Source organism: Octopus bimaculoides, chromosome 22 (genome assembly GCF_046866305.1).
Source record: "Octopus bimaculoides isolate indiv1 chromosome 22, ASM4686630v1, whole genome shotgun sequence".
NCBI lineage: Eukaryota > Metazoa > Mollusca > Cephalopoda > Octopoda > Octopodidae > Octopus > Octopus bimaculoides.
This window is the reverse complement of record NC_142949.1, coordinates 6,728,898-6,745,311: the sequence shown is the minus strand read 5'-3', so window position 1 is coordinate 6,745,311 and position 16,414 is coordinate 6,728,898.

Below are 16,414 nucleotides of genomic sequence, written 5' to 3'. Positions count from 1 at the left end.
GGAAGGGCAGAAAGAGCAGGAGATGCAGTAAATGATGTTACTAGAAGGGCAGATAAAGGAGTCGGTGATGTGATAGGGACGACGATGGGAGCCTGTGAGGATGGTGGTGTTGGAGAGGTAGGAGCAAGTGCGACAGCGTGGGAGGTGGGTTAGGGAAGAAACTGTGGACCAGGAGGTTACGCAGGTTATGGGCTCGTTTGAAGGAGGGAACGAGTAGGTTGGAGAAGATGTGCGAGGTGGAGAGGTCGGACTGGAGTCGCTGAAAGGCTCGGAGAATGGTTTGTTGGGGGGCGAGCAGATGATACCTGAGACCCCCTTCGGTCATGACTGACCATGGGATTGCGCCTAGAAAGTTACCCTCCCAGGCACAAGTCCGGGCAATATATATATATATATATTCTTTTATTCTTTTACCACTTTCAGTCATTTGACTGCGGCCACACTGAACCATCACCTTTAGTCAGACAAATGGACCGCAGAACTTACTGTTTGTTTTGTCGAAACGCTAAGTTGCGGGGACGTAAAACACACCAACATCGGTTGTCAAGCGATGGTGGGGGGACAAATACATACAAACATACACACATAATACATACATACATACATACATACATATATATATATATATATATATATATATATATATATATATATATATATATATATATATATATATATATATATATATATATATATATATGCACACACACACACATATGTAGTGATTTCCTACCCGTTTCCTCGTAGACACTGGTGCTGAAGGTAGCACGCCCCAGTGACTATCGAAAATGACGAAGGGCTTATTAAGCTCCGGAATTCATCGTCCTTCAGGTCCCAGTTGTTTCCATTATCTTCTTCTTCCGGTCATATATGGTGCGATACCTCCACTGGTCACTAACGCCCTTACGTCCCTGAACAACACCATCGACATATTTTCACTGCCTATCACACCCCGGCATTCTTCCCACACAGAAGGTGATATCAACTCATTGTGTGGACGAATGTTAACAAGGACATCCGCACTTGGGTTAAGGGTTGCATCGCATGTCAAAAGGCGAAAATCCATCGACCAACCCTGCTGCGCCCCCAAATTTCTGATGTTTATATATTGGTTTCAAATTTTAACACAAGGCCAGCAATTTCGGGGGACGGGGTCCAGTCGATTACATCGACTCCAGTACGCAACTGGTACTTATTTTATCGACCCCGAAAGGATGAAAGCCAAAGTCGACCCCGCGGGATTCGAACCCTGAACGTAAAGACGGAATAGATGCCGCTAAGCATTTTACCCAGGGTGCTAACGATCCTGACCGCTCGCCGCCTTGGTGTTATAGATTTATTGGTTTCAAACTGTGACACGAGGCCAGTAGTTTTGGAGGGAAAGCAGAGTTGATTAAATTGACCCCAGTACGCAACTGGTACTTATTTTATCGATCTTGAATGGATGAAAAGTAAAGTCGATGTGGAGAAGGTACTTGCTCTAGGGGTCAGAGCAAGCGTAGTTTTGTTGGTCCCCACGAGTAACCCTAGGAAGTCTCCCTCTTTTGGGGAGTTATTCATTGCAATATTTTATATCATTACTTTTTGTTGTTGTTTTTTCTCCTTATTACAAGATTTGATTAACACTACGTTGCGTTGTTCTGTACCGTCCCCAATGTCTTTTTTCGTGAACACTTAATGATTAATAAAGAAAACATTATTATTATCGTTGGGGTGGCAAGATGGTAAAATCGTTAGCACGTCAGACAAAATACTTAGCTGCATTTTTATCCGGCTCTTTACGTTCTGAGCTCAAATCACGCCGAAGCCAGCTTTGCCTTTTCATCCTTTTTGGGATCGATAAAATATAAGTACCAGTCAAAAACTACGGCCGATAGTATCGACTAATTATCGACCGATAGTATCCCGTCAAAATTTCGGACGTTGTGCCAAAATGAGAAACAGTTATTAAGGTGACTAGTTAAGTCAGCGAGCTGGCAGAAACGTTAGCACGCCGGACGAAATGCTTAGCGGTATGTCGTCTGCCGCTACGTTCTGAGTTCAAATTCCGCCGAGGTCGACTTTGTCTTTCATCCTTTCGGGGTCGATAAATTAAGTACCAGTTACGCACTGGGGTCGATATAATCGACTTAATCTCTTTGTCTGTCTTTGTTTGTCCCCTCTATGTTTAGCCCCTTGTGGGCAATAAAGAAATAAGAAACGTTAGCGCGCCGGGCGAAATGCTTAGCGGTATTTCGTTTGTCTTTATGTTCTGAGTTCAAATTCCGCCAGGTCGACTGTACCTTTCATCCCTTCGGGGTCGATAAAATAAGTATCCCGGCTCTTTATATTCACAGTTCAAATTTCGCAGAGGTTATTTATACGTTTCGTCCCTACAGAGTCGATAAAATAAAATATTGAAGCACTGGGTCGATGTATTCGACAAACAATCTCTTTCAAATTTGCTGGCCTTGTGCCTAAACTGGAAGTAATTATTGATCGAATTTTGTTTTTCTTTATTCTTTCTCCATTTTCTAATTATTTGCGTCAGTAAATTATTAACTACAATTATTTCTAACATTATAATTAGATAAAATATAATAATTAGTCCACTGCTATCTGGCGTGTTTCTTCTGCTCGTTAACGGTGCAAGGGAGATAATTGTGTTATAACTCGTTTTTATTTCTCTTCTTACGAATTCTTGGAGATTTATTTTTGCTGCTAACATCGAACTAAATTCATTATCGTATTTGATGCCATGAAAGATGCGTGGACATATTAGGCACACAACAATTTCAATTGAACATATTCAAGAAAAAAAAACGGTTTTAGCGCATTAAAGCATGTAATATAGATCCAACTTCGCAAATAGAACCGGGGGTGATTCTTTGAAAGAGTTTATTGTTTTAAATGCGGTTTTTTATCTTCACTTTAGCTTTTTTTTTTTTTTTTCATAAATTGAAATTTTTTTTATATATATATATGATATATATACAATACAAATCCAAAATCGAAGACAACACAAACATGAATGGGGAAAAAAGAAGAAAAAACATCATTTCAACATTAAGGGTATCAGTTGGTCGCTGAAAACAACGTATTTTTTATGCCATCAAATACGCTAATTTAAAACACAACCCAGTTCCTTTTGTGAAGTTTGAACTTCTTCCTCTTCTTTTTCAATACTTCAATTTTTCTTATTTTTCTTCTTTCTTTCTTCCTTCTTCTTCAATTTTTCTTCCTTCCTTCCCTTTTCTTCTTCTTCTTCTTATTATTATTATTATTATTATTATATATACTAGGGGCTGCTGAAAAGTGCCTGGCTAACCCTTTTGATACTAACCTGCCTGAAACCGCCTCTGGCTTTATAATACAAATATCTTGTTTCCAAAAGTTTTGAATTAAAATCTTCCACAGTATATGTTTCTAACACTAGCTTAATGATAACCAAGTTATTTTACTAAATTTTTTGTTATACTTAAAATTAATTGAAAGCAACACAGAGTATCTCAACAGAAATACAGTAACAAAAGGGTTAAGGGTATCGTGAAAGACCTGGTTGAAGGCCCAACCTTCTGAATTCTTTTACAGGGTTTCGAAAAATTGAAAGGCCGCTGCAATAAACGTGTGAATCTGAGAGGAAAATATTTTGAATATAATCATAATGACAAGGGTTCCAGTTGATCTGGTCAATGGAACAGCCTGCTCTTGAAATTAGTGTGCAAGGGACTGAGCACTCCACTGAACCATGCACCCTTGATGTAGTTCTCAGGGGGATTCAGTGTGACAGAATTTGACAAAGCCGGCCCCTTTGAAATACAGGTACTACTCATTTTTGCCGGTTGAATGGACATACATACATGTATACACACACACACACACACAGAGGCATCCACACAGTTTCCATCTAGATTCATCTACAAGGTATTGGTCAGCTCTGGGCTACAGTAAAAGGCACGTGCCCACGGTGCCATGCTGTTGGATTGAACCTGAAACTGTGTGGTTGTGAAGTGAGCTCCTTATATAAATGAAATGTTTAAAGTATGTATTATTTACTTTATCAAAATTAATAATGTTTGGAATTAATTAGTACCTGTAATTAGCACATAATTCCCCCAATTTAAATCACTCGTGTCCTAGTTTTATTAATTTTTATCACTTTCATATTGGAAATATTTCTTCACAATTGATCCTCCTGTATTTTCTTTCACCCAAAGCCAAGAACTTTTCATCACCCCATCATGTATGTGTGTATATATGTATATATATATATGTATATATATACTTCATTGTATGAGATTTAGCTTTGTTGGAACCAGATAAACTCATGAAGTAGGCTTTAAATACTTTGTTGGGAATTTCAAATGAAAAATCCTCCTCTCTGTGAACTAAATTTATGATTTGTAACAGAGAAAAACTGAAGTACAATTCTACTAGAACATTCTTTTATTCTCAAAGGATTCACAGGCAGAATGTTAAAACAGCCTTCTCCCTCCACCCCACATCCTTCAGCATGGAGTATGAGGAAGATTTCATTGCTATTTCTAACAATGTAGGGGTTCCCTTCCCTAATCTTTAAGTTCTGAGTTCGATTCCCACTGGGGGTCAACTTTGCTTTACATATTTGTTGAAATAAAGTGCCAGGGTTGATGGCATCAATTACTCTCTGCTGGTCGTTCCCTAAGTCAGAAAACAAGGCAGTGAACTAACAGAATCAAGATAAAAAAATGTTTAGTGGCATTTTCTTCCATGCTGTTGCTGTTGTTGTTATTATTATTATTATTATTACTATTAATGGAAGACAATTGGAGATTTCTGCGGGACAACCTGTTGAAAGCCACCGACCAGATTTGTGGGTGGTGTAAGGTCCCCTCCCAACCCAGAGTAACGTGGTGGTGGAACAAGGAGGTAGACAGGGCTATTAGACAAAAGAAACAAGCTTGGAAGGACTGGAAGAACGGTGGTAGCAGGGAATTGTACCAATGTGCCAGAAGGGAGGCTAGGCGACAGGTTTATTTAGCCAGAGGGGAAGCAGATAAGGAAAGATTTGCCAATGTTCTGCGCCGTGAGGACCAAAGACTCGAGGTATTTCGGGTTGCAAGACAGTGTAGGAGAGAGAATAGTGATGTTGTAGGAGAGAAATGTGTTCGCATGGATGATGGTACGCTTGCATTAAATGAGGATGCAAAGAAAGAGGTCTGGAGATGCCACTACGATAGATTGCTTAATAAAGAGAATGAATGGGAGAAAGAGAGCCTGCCTTATGTCGACCCAATAGAGGGACCAGCTATCCGAGTTGATAGTACCAGGGTAGATAAAGCAATTAAGAGTATGAAGACCGGGAAAGCCCCCGGCCCATCAGGAATCACTGCAGAGATGCTCAAAATATCTGGCAGTGTTGGCTATAGCCTAGTCACCCGTATTACGAACCAGGTGATACACGAAGGAGTCATACCCTATGACTGGTGTAGCAGCATCATAGTCAACTGCTACAAAGGTAAAGGGGACGCTTTAGATACAAATAATTACAGAGGCATCAAGCTGTTAGATCAGGTTATGAAAGTTACAGAGAGGGTCATAGCCCAACTAATTAGGGAGCGAATCAATTTAGATGAGATGCAGTTTGGGTTCGTGCCAGGTAAAAGCACTACTGATGCCTTATTTCTAGTGAGACAGTTGCAAGAGAAATACCTAGCCAAGGATAAACCTCTGTACCTGGCTTTCGTTGACATGGAGAAAGCCTTTGACAGGGTCCCCCGATCCCTTATCTGGTGGTCAATGAGGAAACTTGGGATAGAAGAATGGCTAGTGAGAGCTGTGCGAGCCATGTACAGAGATGCGGCCAGTAAGGTGAGGGTTGGAAATGAGTACAGCAATGAATTCCGGGTAGAGGTAGGGGTCCACCAAGGTTCCGTCCTCAGCCCCCTATTATTTACCATAGTCCTCCAGGCAATCACAGAGGAGTTCAAGACAGGTTGCCCCTGGGAGCTCCTCTATGCTGATGACCTTGCCCTAATTGCGGAGTCACTATCAGAACTAGAGGAGAAGTTTCAGGTGTGGAAGCAAGGTCTAGAATTGAAGGGCCTTAGAGTCAACCTAGCTAAAACCAAAATCCTAATAAGTAGGAAGGTAGATAAAACACAAACCCCTTCAGGTAGATGGCCCTGCTCAGTATGTAGAAAAGGAGTAGGTAGTAACTCTATAAGATGTACCCGGTGCAAGCTATGGACACATAAGAGGTGCAGCAACATCAAAGGCAGGTTAACTAGCAAGTTAGTTTTTGTTTGTGGCAGATGTTCAGGTGCAATAAAGACTGCAAACAAACAGGAAACAACTTCTATCTCATTCCAGGGTGAAAAACTAGAGGTAGTCGATAGCTTCCGCTATCTGGGCGACCAAGTTAGTAGTGGGGGTGGGTGCGCTGAAAGTGTAGCTGCTAGAATAAGAATAGCCTGGGCAAAGTTTAGAGAGCTCTTACCCCTGCTGGCGACAAAGGGACTCTCACTCAGAGTAAAAGGCAGACTGTATGACGCATGCGTACGAACAACCATGCTACATGGCAGTGAAACATGGGCTGTAACTGCTGAGGACATACGTAAGCTCGCAAGGAATGAAGCCAGTATGCTCCGTTGGATGTGTAATGTCAATGTGAATACCCGTCAGAGTGTAAGTATCTTGAGAGAAAAGCTGAACATTAGAAGCATCAGTTGTGGCGTGCAAGAGAGACGATTGCGCTGGTATGGACATGTGGTGAGAATGGAGGAGGATAGCTGCGTGAAAAAGTGCCACACCCTAACAGTTGAGGGAACCCGTGGAAGAGGTAGGCCCAGGAAGACCTGGGCTGAGGTGGTGAGGCAAGACCTTCGTACATTGGGCCTCACCGAGGCGATGACTACGGACCGAGACCTTTGGAAATGGGCTGTGCGTGAGAAGACCCGGCAAGCCAAGTAAGATCGTTGCCAGTGCCCCTGGACTGGTTCTTGTGCGGGTGGCACATGAGATGCACCATTTTGAGCGTGGCCGTTGCCAGTACCGCCTGACTGGCTCCTGTAGGATTTTCGAGCGAGATCGTTGCCAGTGCCCCTGGACTGGCTTGTGCGGGTGGCACATAAAAGACACCATTTCGAGCGTGGCCGTTTTCGTGCGGGTGACACGTAAAAGCACCCACTACACTCTCTGAGTGGTTGGCGTTAGGAAGGGCATCCAGCTGTAGAAACTCTGCCAAATCAGACTGGAGCCTGGTGTTGCCATCCGGTTTCACCAGTCCTCAGTCAAATCGTCCAACCCATGCTAGCATGGAAAGCGGACGTTAAACGATGATGATGATGATGATGATGATTAATGCGGTGAACTGGCAGACTCGATAGCTTGCTGGATGACATGCTTAGCGGTATTTCACCTGTTGCCGCATTCTGAGTTCAAATTCCTTCAAGGTCAACTTTGCCTTTCAGTGAGTGAAAGATGAGATACATTTTTCTGATGTGTTATTTAACCACCACCACCACCACCACTACAACGCTTCTCTCACTTCTTCACCTGACAAAGTTAATTCGTTATTAATAGAGTAACGACATGTAACGAAACGAGAATAATTATTTTTAGTTGTAGTAATGATAGTTAAACAATAATGTATTAATAATGAAACAAGGGCCATCATCTTCTGTCTGAGACGAGTATTATTAGATCTTTGATCTGCTTAAACATTGCTGTTAGTTCTTTAATTAACATCTGTTCATTAATTAAGATTGTGTGTGTGTGTGTACAACAAAGAGAGATTGGTTTCTGTTTTAAAACTATATATATATATATATATATATACTAGGTGGAGGCGCAATGACCCAGTGGTTAGGGCAACGGACTCGTGCTCATAGGATCGCAGTTGTGAGTGTTTATTGAGCGAAAACACCTAAAACTCCACGAGGCTCCAGCAGGGGATGGTGGTGAACCCTACTGTATTCTTTCACCAGAACTTTCTCTCAGTTTTACTTCCTGTTTCTGTTGTGCCTGTAATTCAAAGGGTCAGCCTTGTCACACTGTGTCACGCTGAATATCCCCAAGAACTACGTGTCTGTGGAGTGCTCAGCCACTTGCACGTTAATTTCACGAGCAGGCTGTTCCGTTGATCGGATCAACTGGAACCCTCGACGTCGTAAGCAATGGAGTGCCAACACACACATATATACTAGACTACTTGTGATCCGTTGGGTCACCAGGAAACTTTAAGTTTTCTAACAATGGAATTTTCCATCTACCAAATCCACTCACAAGGCTTTGGTCAGCCCGAGGCTATAATAGAAGACACTTGCCCAAGGTGCTATGCAGTGGGACTGAACCCACAACCATGTGGTTGGTAAGCAAGCTACTTACTGCACATCCACCCCTGCACCTATGGTGAAGATGAAGATACATAATAGAAGACCCTTCCCAAGGTGCTATGCAGTGGGACTGAACCTACAACCATGTGGTTGGTAAGCAAGCTACTTACTGCACATCCACCCCTGCGCCTATGGTGAAGACGAAGATACAATGTAAACCATGGTGGCCTCCTTTGGAGAGATCTTGCATCAGGAGATTTCACAAAAAGAAAACAACAAAAACAATGTCATTTTTTGAGGGGAGGGGAATGGTGAAACTTGAAGTTGATAAATCTTTATAAATAATAGGCACAGGAGTGTAGCTGTGTGGTAGCATGCTTGCTTCCCAACTACATGGTTCCGGGTTCAGTCCCACTGCATGGCACCTTGGACAAGTGTCTTCTATAACCTCTTGCCATCCAAAGCCTTGTGAGTGGATTTGGTAGACGGAAACTGAAAGAAGCCCCTCATGTACATATATATGTATATGTGTATATCTAAGTGTGTGTGACTTTGTGTCTGTGTTTGTTCCTCACCACTGCTTGACAACCAGTGTCGGTGTGTTTACATCCCCTGTAACTTAGCAGTTTGACTAAAGAGATTGATAGAATAAATACCAGGTTTAAAAACTAAAAAGTACTGGGGTCAATCTATTCAATTAAAATTCTTCAAGGTGGTGCCCCAGCATGGCCACAGGCTAATGACAGAAACAAGAAAAAAGAATGGTATTTTGGGATAGAAAACCCCTTTGGATAGTTCCCATCCAAAGAGGGTTTTTTAATCAAATATTTACATGCTATTATTTATAGTTTTATCTACTTCAAGTCTCAGTGTTCAAAAAAAGAATTATTTCATGTTCTCTCAAAGTTTCTAAATTCCTATGACATAAACACTGTGTCATTTTATTATTCCAAGGCCTTCCTAGAATGCAGGACACAAATTCTAGCCTGTCTAGTTTTATGACTAAATCTGACAAGAACTGCACCAGGAAGAAACACAACGGACTTTAACCTGTGTGTCATCTCATTGAGATAAGAGAGGGATTAGTGGCTCCAACCATTTTTTTACCATTATATTCTTAACTATTCTATTCTCAACCATTCCTTGCTTATTTTACTCACGTAGACCCTCAAGGCCATTCAATGTCTAAAAAATCCGATTATATTTTTATAATTAACCCGTTAGCATTCCGATTACTCTGTCAAATGTGATGCTTATTTATTCACATCGTTTTGAATTAATCATGCGTTACCTTGGAGCCTTGAATTTTTGATGGTATGACTATGTTTAGAATGACATTGTAGGGTAGGTGTGAGAGGCTGGATCTCACCAGTTAGAATATAAAACAGGAAGAATATTTGGGCTGGATATGGCCGGTTTAAATATTCTTTTACTTGTTTCAATCATTTGGGTGTGGCTACGCTGGAGCACCACCTAAAAGGGTTTTTTTAGTTGAAGAAATTGACCTCAGAACTTATTCTTTGTAAGCCTAGTACTCATTCTATCAGTCTCTTTTGCCGAACCACTAAGTTATGGGGACATAAACCACCAATATCAGTTGTCAAGCAATGGCGGTGGGGACAAAGACATATATATATATATATATATATATATATATATATAATGAATCCTGTTGTATATATATATATATATATATATATATATATATATATATATGACAGGCTTCATTCAGTTTCCATCTACTAAATCCAGTCACAAGGCTTTGGTTGCCCTGAGGCTATTGTAGAAGACACTTGCCCAAGGTGACACACAGTGGGACCGTGATTAGGAAGCAAGCTTCTTACTACACAGCCAAGATTTTGATGTTAATGAGATTTCCTGTGTGTTCAGACTTTAGGAACACCCTGTAGTCGGAATTATGTTTTCTCTCACTGCTTTGTTCCATCTTGCAGCTAACACCCATAAGGTAAGACCAAAGAATACTTTGAGTTTATGTTTTATAGACCTGGAGGGACATTGGTGGATCAACAAGGATAAAGGAATTATATAGAATATATATATATATATATATATATATTGCTTACCAACCACATGGTTCCGGGTTCAGTCCCACTGCGTGGCACCTTGGGCAAGTGTCTTCTACTATAGCCTTGGGCCGACCAAAGCCTTGTGAGTGGATTTGGTAGATGGAAACTGAAAGAAGCCAGTCATATATATGCATGTATATATATATATATATATGTATGTGTGTGTCTGTGTTTGTCCTCCCAACTTCACTTGACAACTGATGCTGGTGTGTTTACGTCCCTGTAACTTAGCGGTTTGGCAAAAAGTGACCAATAGAATAAGTACTAGGCTTACAAAGAATAAGCCCTGGGGTTGATTTGCTCAACTAAAGGCGGTGCCCCAGCATGGCCGCAGTCAAATGACTGAAACAAGTAAAAGAGAGTAAAAGAGTATATACACACATACATGTATATATACAAATAGTTTTACTGGTTAACAAGAGCTTTTGTGTGTGTGTGTAAGAAGAATGTATGTGGCAAGGCTCAGAAACGGGGCCGTGCAACAATTAAGATGGAAGGAACCGTAGTTGATTCATTGAATGTAAAGTTGAGGAATTCACCAAAGACTAGAGAGGAGTCAGCAGAAAGAAGGAGAGGCCGAAAGACTCACCAGGAAGAGTGACTCACCAAGGAGAGAGTTGAGGCACTCACCAGCCAGAGATGACTGACTCATGAGGAAGAGAAAACTTGAGTGATTATTCACCAGAAGTAAGGGAATGGGAGTTGATAAATTTTTTTTTTTTTTTATGGTTTAGTCTGGTAGGAAAGAGTGACCTTGACCTTAACAGACCTTCACCTTGACAAGGTTTCCTCACTGATTTTTTAATATTTTATGGTGGGGGCTTTGTTTAGACATCTAGATGTTGAGGTTTATTGGGAAAATATGGGTGGAACAGTGGAGGCGCAATGGCCCAGTGGTTAGGGCAGCTGACTCGCGGTCATGGGATCGTGGTATCGATTCCCAGACCGGGCGTTGTGAGTGTTTATTGAGCGAAAACACCTAAAGTTGGGGGACATGGTAGGATTGATGAAAGGAAGAGAGAGAAGGGTGTTAAGTGGAGATAGAATGTTACCAATCTTGCAGAGAGTGATACAAGTAGGGAAGAACAGGATACAGCACATCTGAAGAACAGAGGCTGGAGCAGCAAGAGGAAACAGCATATTCATGGCCTCCGGATGTTGTTCTAGAGAGGAAGAGAAGTCAGCAATCCGGGATGGATGTAGTAGTAGTGTCACCATACAGAGAGAGAGAGAGAGAGAGGATACAGGATGTCTGTAAAGCAGTTGATGCAGTGGCACTAGGACACAATATACAATATATCCATCGTCCCTGGATGTTGTAGGCAGGGAGAGGATACAGCACATAAGGGCAGCAAGCTGGCAGAGACATTAGCGCACCGGGCGAAATGCTTGGCGGTATTTCGTCTGCCGTTATGTTCTGAGTTCAAATTCCGCTGAGGTCGACTTTGCCTTTCATTCTTTCAGGGTCGATAAATTAAGTACCAGTTACGCACTGGGGTCGATGTAATCCCTTTGTCTGTCCCCTCTATGTTTAGCCCCTTATGGGCAATAAAGAAATAAGAGGATACAGCACACAGGTGGGGCAGAGGGTGTTGTAGCTAAAATATAAGCAAGAAGAGGAGACGTCAAATCATCTGAGGGTCAGGAGCTGTAGTAACAAGCGCGAACAGCATATCCCTGGCCCCCGGGTGCTGTTATAGACAGGTGCAGGGGCCACGTAAAAAGCACCGATACTGGTGCTGTGTAAAAGTAATCAGTACACTCTGTAAAGTGATTGGCTTTAAGAAGGGCATCCAGCTGTAGAAACCATGCCAAAACAAACAGGGAGCCTGGACAGCCCTTCAGATGGTCACTTCCTGTCAAACCATCCAACCCATGCCAGCATGGAAAACGGACGTTAAAGGATGATGATAATGAGGAGGAGGAGGACAGAAGCCAGTATATGCATAGGATGGATGTTGTAGTAGTGATGGAATAGGCAAGGAGGGGGTTATAGTACATCTGTGGAGGGTTGAGGCAGTATTAGCATCAAGCCACAGTATATCCGTAGCCCATGGATGATGTTGTAGAAAGAAAAAGAAGATGGCAGACTGATGGGTTGGATGTTGTAGTAACGACACAACATGCAAGGAGAGATTACAGTAGACCTGTGAGGCAGAGGTTAGCTATAATATAAGCAAGGAAAGGGGGCAGCAAATCTAAGGGTCAGGAGTTGTAGAGGCAAGATGAAACAGCATATTGATGATCCCCGGATATTGTTGTAGACAGGGAGAAAAGACAGCACATGCATGGGATGGACATTGTAGTAGTGATACAATATACAGAGAGAAGATACAGACAGGTTTTTGTAGAGATTCAGTAGAAAGGGAGAAACCCAGCGCATCTATGAGGTGCAACAGTTGAATCCACCAGATTATATCGCCACAGATCACCATATGCAGTCAGATTTTGTAATTTTTGGCTGACCTAACACACACACACACACACACACACATCTATAATTTTTATGTTTGTTGTTTTGTTGAGTTACAATAAAAACTATTTTACATTAAACAGAAGAATTACTCCAAAGTTTTTGTAGAGGACATATTCTGTATAGTGCTGACGACAGTGACTTCAAAGCTTCACCGTTCCAGCCTTCATCAAGCTTTTGTTTCAGTCAACCGAAGCCAACATCAAAACTTTGGTCAACCCAGGGCTATAGAAGAAGACACTTGTCCAAGTCGTCATGCATCCAGTGAGATAAAAACTAGCACAGATAGAGAGACAGACAGACAACAGTTTATAAAGAAGATGAATGGATTCATAGAGACATTGCCAGAATGATAAATGCTGGGAAAATAATCCAGAAAACAAGGCTGCAAAGTGTAAAATGTTTTAGGAAAGTGGGTTATACATCATTAGATGTACACCTGACTTTCCTATATTAAATTAGGTATTGAACGGAACACAGAACTCCAAACTGATCAACAACAACAATATTTATTTAAAGTGGTAAAATGGACAGCCTCCAATTGTCCGGTTTCTGAGTAGCCTCCTGTGAGAGTCTGGTTGCTGAGACGTCTGAATGTAGATGTACTGTCCCTAGAGTTGAAACATTGGAGAGACAACTTGCTTCGACCACACTCAATGAGAGAGCTTGTTTTAGACGTCTTGCTTGTTCGCTGTCTGGCGTGGTAAGAGACAGAATAGAAGCGGGAACGCTTGGATGTTGAAATCCACGCATGCGTGGTTAAAGGTACAGTAATGGCGACTATGCCTTTTTGGCGCCATATGACGTCACTACAATGTTAATCAGAACACAGTAAGGAAAAACGTGAGGTGTTACAATGTTAATAATAAGCTTGAGGTGTTATGATGTTAGATTTGACACAAGATATGGACGAGTATGATGTTTGTTCTTCTCTAGGTTTGTATGAGCAATGGAGGAAGCCATATTGAAATATAAATAGTTAGAGGAAATATTAAGATTGTTCTCAGCATCAGACATTTATTGCTTAAAATATTCAAAAAAAAGAATTAGATTTAATCTTTTTAATATTTATTGAATAGTTAAATTACAAATAAGCATTAAACTAAAGTTTAATGAATAATTTTTAATATTCTGTTACATTCAGATATAAGAAAAAGAAAATATGAGCAGTTGTTGTCGTTGTTTGTGGTGGTGGTGGTGATGGTAGAGTAGGAAAAATATAGTTCAGTTGAAAAACTGCATAGATCAATAAATAGATTCTGAACATTAAACAATACAATAGTATAACAAAATTATTGATTTTCCTTTTTTTTGTTTTACATTAATATTGATTTTCATAATAATATTTTAAATATTTTAAAAAATAATTATTATTTATGTATTGTAAGAAATCAATAGATTTCACACAATATATAAGAGTAATAATAATAATTCTTAATAATTTTGGAGGGATATTAATATTAAAGCCAACAATTTTGGAGGGATATTAATAATAACAAATAATTCCTTCTACAAAGAACACAATGTCTAAAATTTTAAGGGAAAAGTCTCATCAAATGCATTGACCCTACTTCTTTTAGCAACCCCAAAAAAGATGAAAGGCAAAGTTGACCTGGGTAGAATTTGAACTCAGAAATACAAAGACAAACAAAATGCTGCTAAGAATTTTGTCCAGTATGCTAACGACCCTGCAAGCTTGTTACCTTAATAATAGTGACTTCAGATTTTGGTACAAAGCCATCAGTTTCAAGGAAGTGGCTAAGTTGGTTACATTGACCCTTAGTACTCAGCTGGTACTTTTTTTGATATTATTATTATTATTATTATATTATTATTCAGGTCACTGCCTGGAATCTTGGGGTTAGTAGTCCGAGCTCTTAACCACTACGCTCACGGGCATATGGCACAGTGGTTAAGAGTGCGGGCTACTAACCCCAGGATTCCGAGTTCGATTCTAGACAGTGAGCTGAATAACGATAATAACATTGAAAAATACCTTAGGAATGAGAACCCAGGTTCAAAATCTCAAGACACCTGATGAAGGCTGAAGGGAATATCAGCTGAAATGTTGTGTTAACAACAAACAAGATGAGGACAAATATCCTTCGAATGTAAATAATGTAAATAAATTTAAATTTGTTGAAGGGGAAAATGTTACAGAGAAGGAGAGGAGGAATTTACTAAAATGCATAAGTAAGACACAAACTAGCGAAAATGACTAACCAGCTGTGAGAGGAATCAAAAAAAGGTGTATGAACTGTTAACAAAAATCTATGTTCAAAATATAACAGACCTGAATGATCTCATACTGCACAGCTTCTGCTGCTTTGGACATTCTTGGAGTTAAAAGCCAAAGAAGAAAAAAAAACAAGGGACAAAGTTTTATGGTGGGAATGAAAATGTGGAAACCAAATTGAACATTTCAACAGGCAGGAGTGGTTGTGTGGTAAGTAGCTTGCTTACCAACCACATGGTTCCGGGTTCAGTTCCACTGCGTGGCACTTTGGGCAAGTGTCTTCTACTATAGCCTCAGGCCGACCAAAGCCTTGTGAGTGGATTTGGTAGAGGGAAACTGAAAGAAGCCCATCGTATAGATGTATATATATATATATATATATATATATATGTATGTGTGTGTGTGTGTGTGTATGTTTGTGTGTGTGTTTGTCCCAACATCGGTTGACAACCGATGCTGGTGTGTTTACGTCCCCATACCTTAGCGGTTCAGCAAAAGAGACCAATAGAATAAGTACTAGGCTTACAAAGAATAAGTCCCGGGATCGATTTGCTCGACTAAAGGTGGTGCTCCAGCAAGGCCGCAGTCAAATGACTGAAAGAAGTAAAAGAGTAGAGATCTTGGACGGATACGTACAACTATAGAAAAGAAGATGGTGAGAGAAAGAGACAAGGATGAGCAGCAAAGGGAGTACATTAGGCAGAAAGGATTACATTTGGCTGATGAAAAGAAAAAGGAAAAATCGAAGCAGTGTCAATCGATGTAAAAGCAGACCGGGTGTGAGAATTTAAAAGAAAAATGGATGATGGAGTGTGACAAGAAAATATAATCTATCACAGATAAGAAACTGAAAGAAATGATCGAGAAAATATCAAATTGGGAAGCTTCTGGACCAGATGGGGTTCAGAGATTCTGGCTGAAAAGTCTCCCAAGAACACACAGCCGTATACAACCATTTCTTACTGATTATAGAAAGTGGAATGTCAGTGTGAATGCCAACATGAAAGACACTGCTGACACAGAAGGACAAAGAAAAAGGAGAGGCAGTCAATTATAGATATATTATATAGCATTATTCTGAAAATTATTAACATACCTCTTAGCAGATGAAATATATAACTTTGTGGAAAAGGACTATCTTCTCTGGTATGTCAGGTGCAAAATTTTTCTCCACTCTCAATTTGAAGCATGCGTATTGGCAAATACCTTTAGCAGAGGAAGCAAGGTGGATTTGTGCTATTAATTCAACCAATGGTCTACAGACTTCAAATGGGTCTTATGAAACTGAAGTCCATGTGTATCACATAAGGCTAGAGATAGGAGT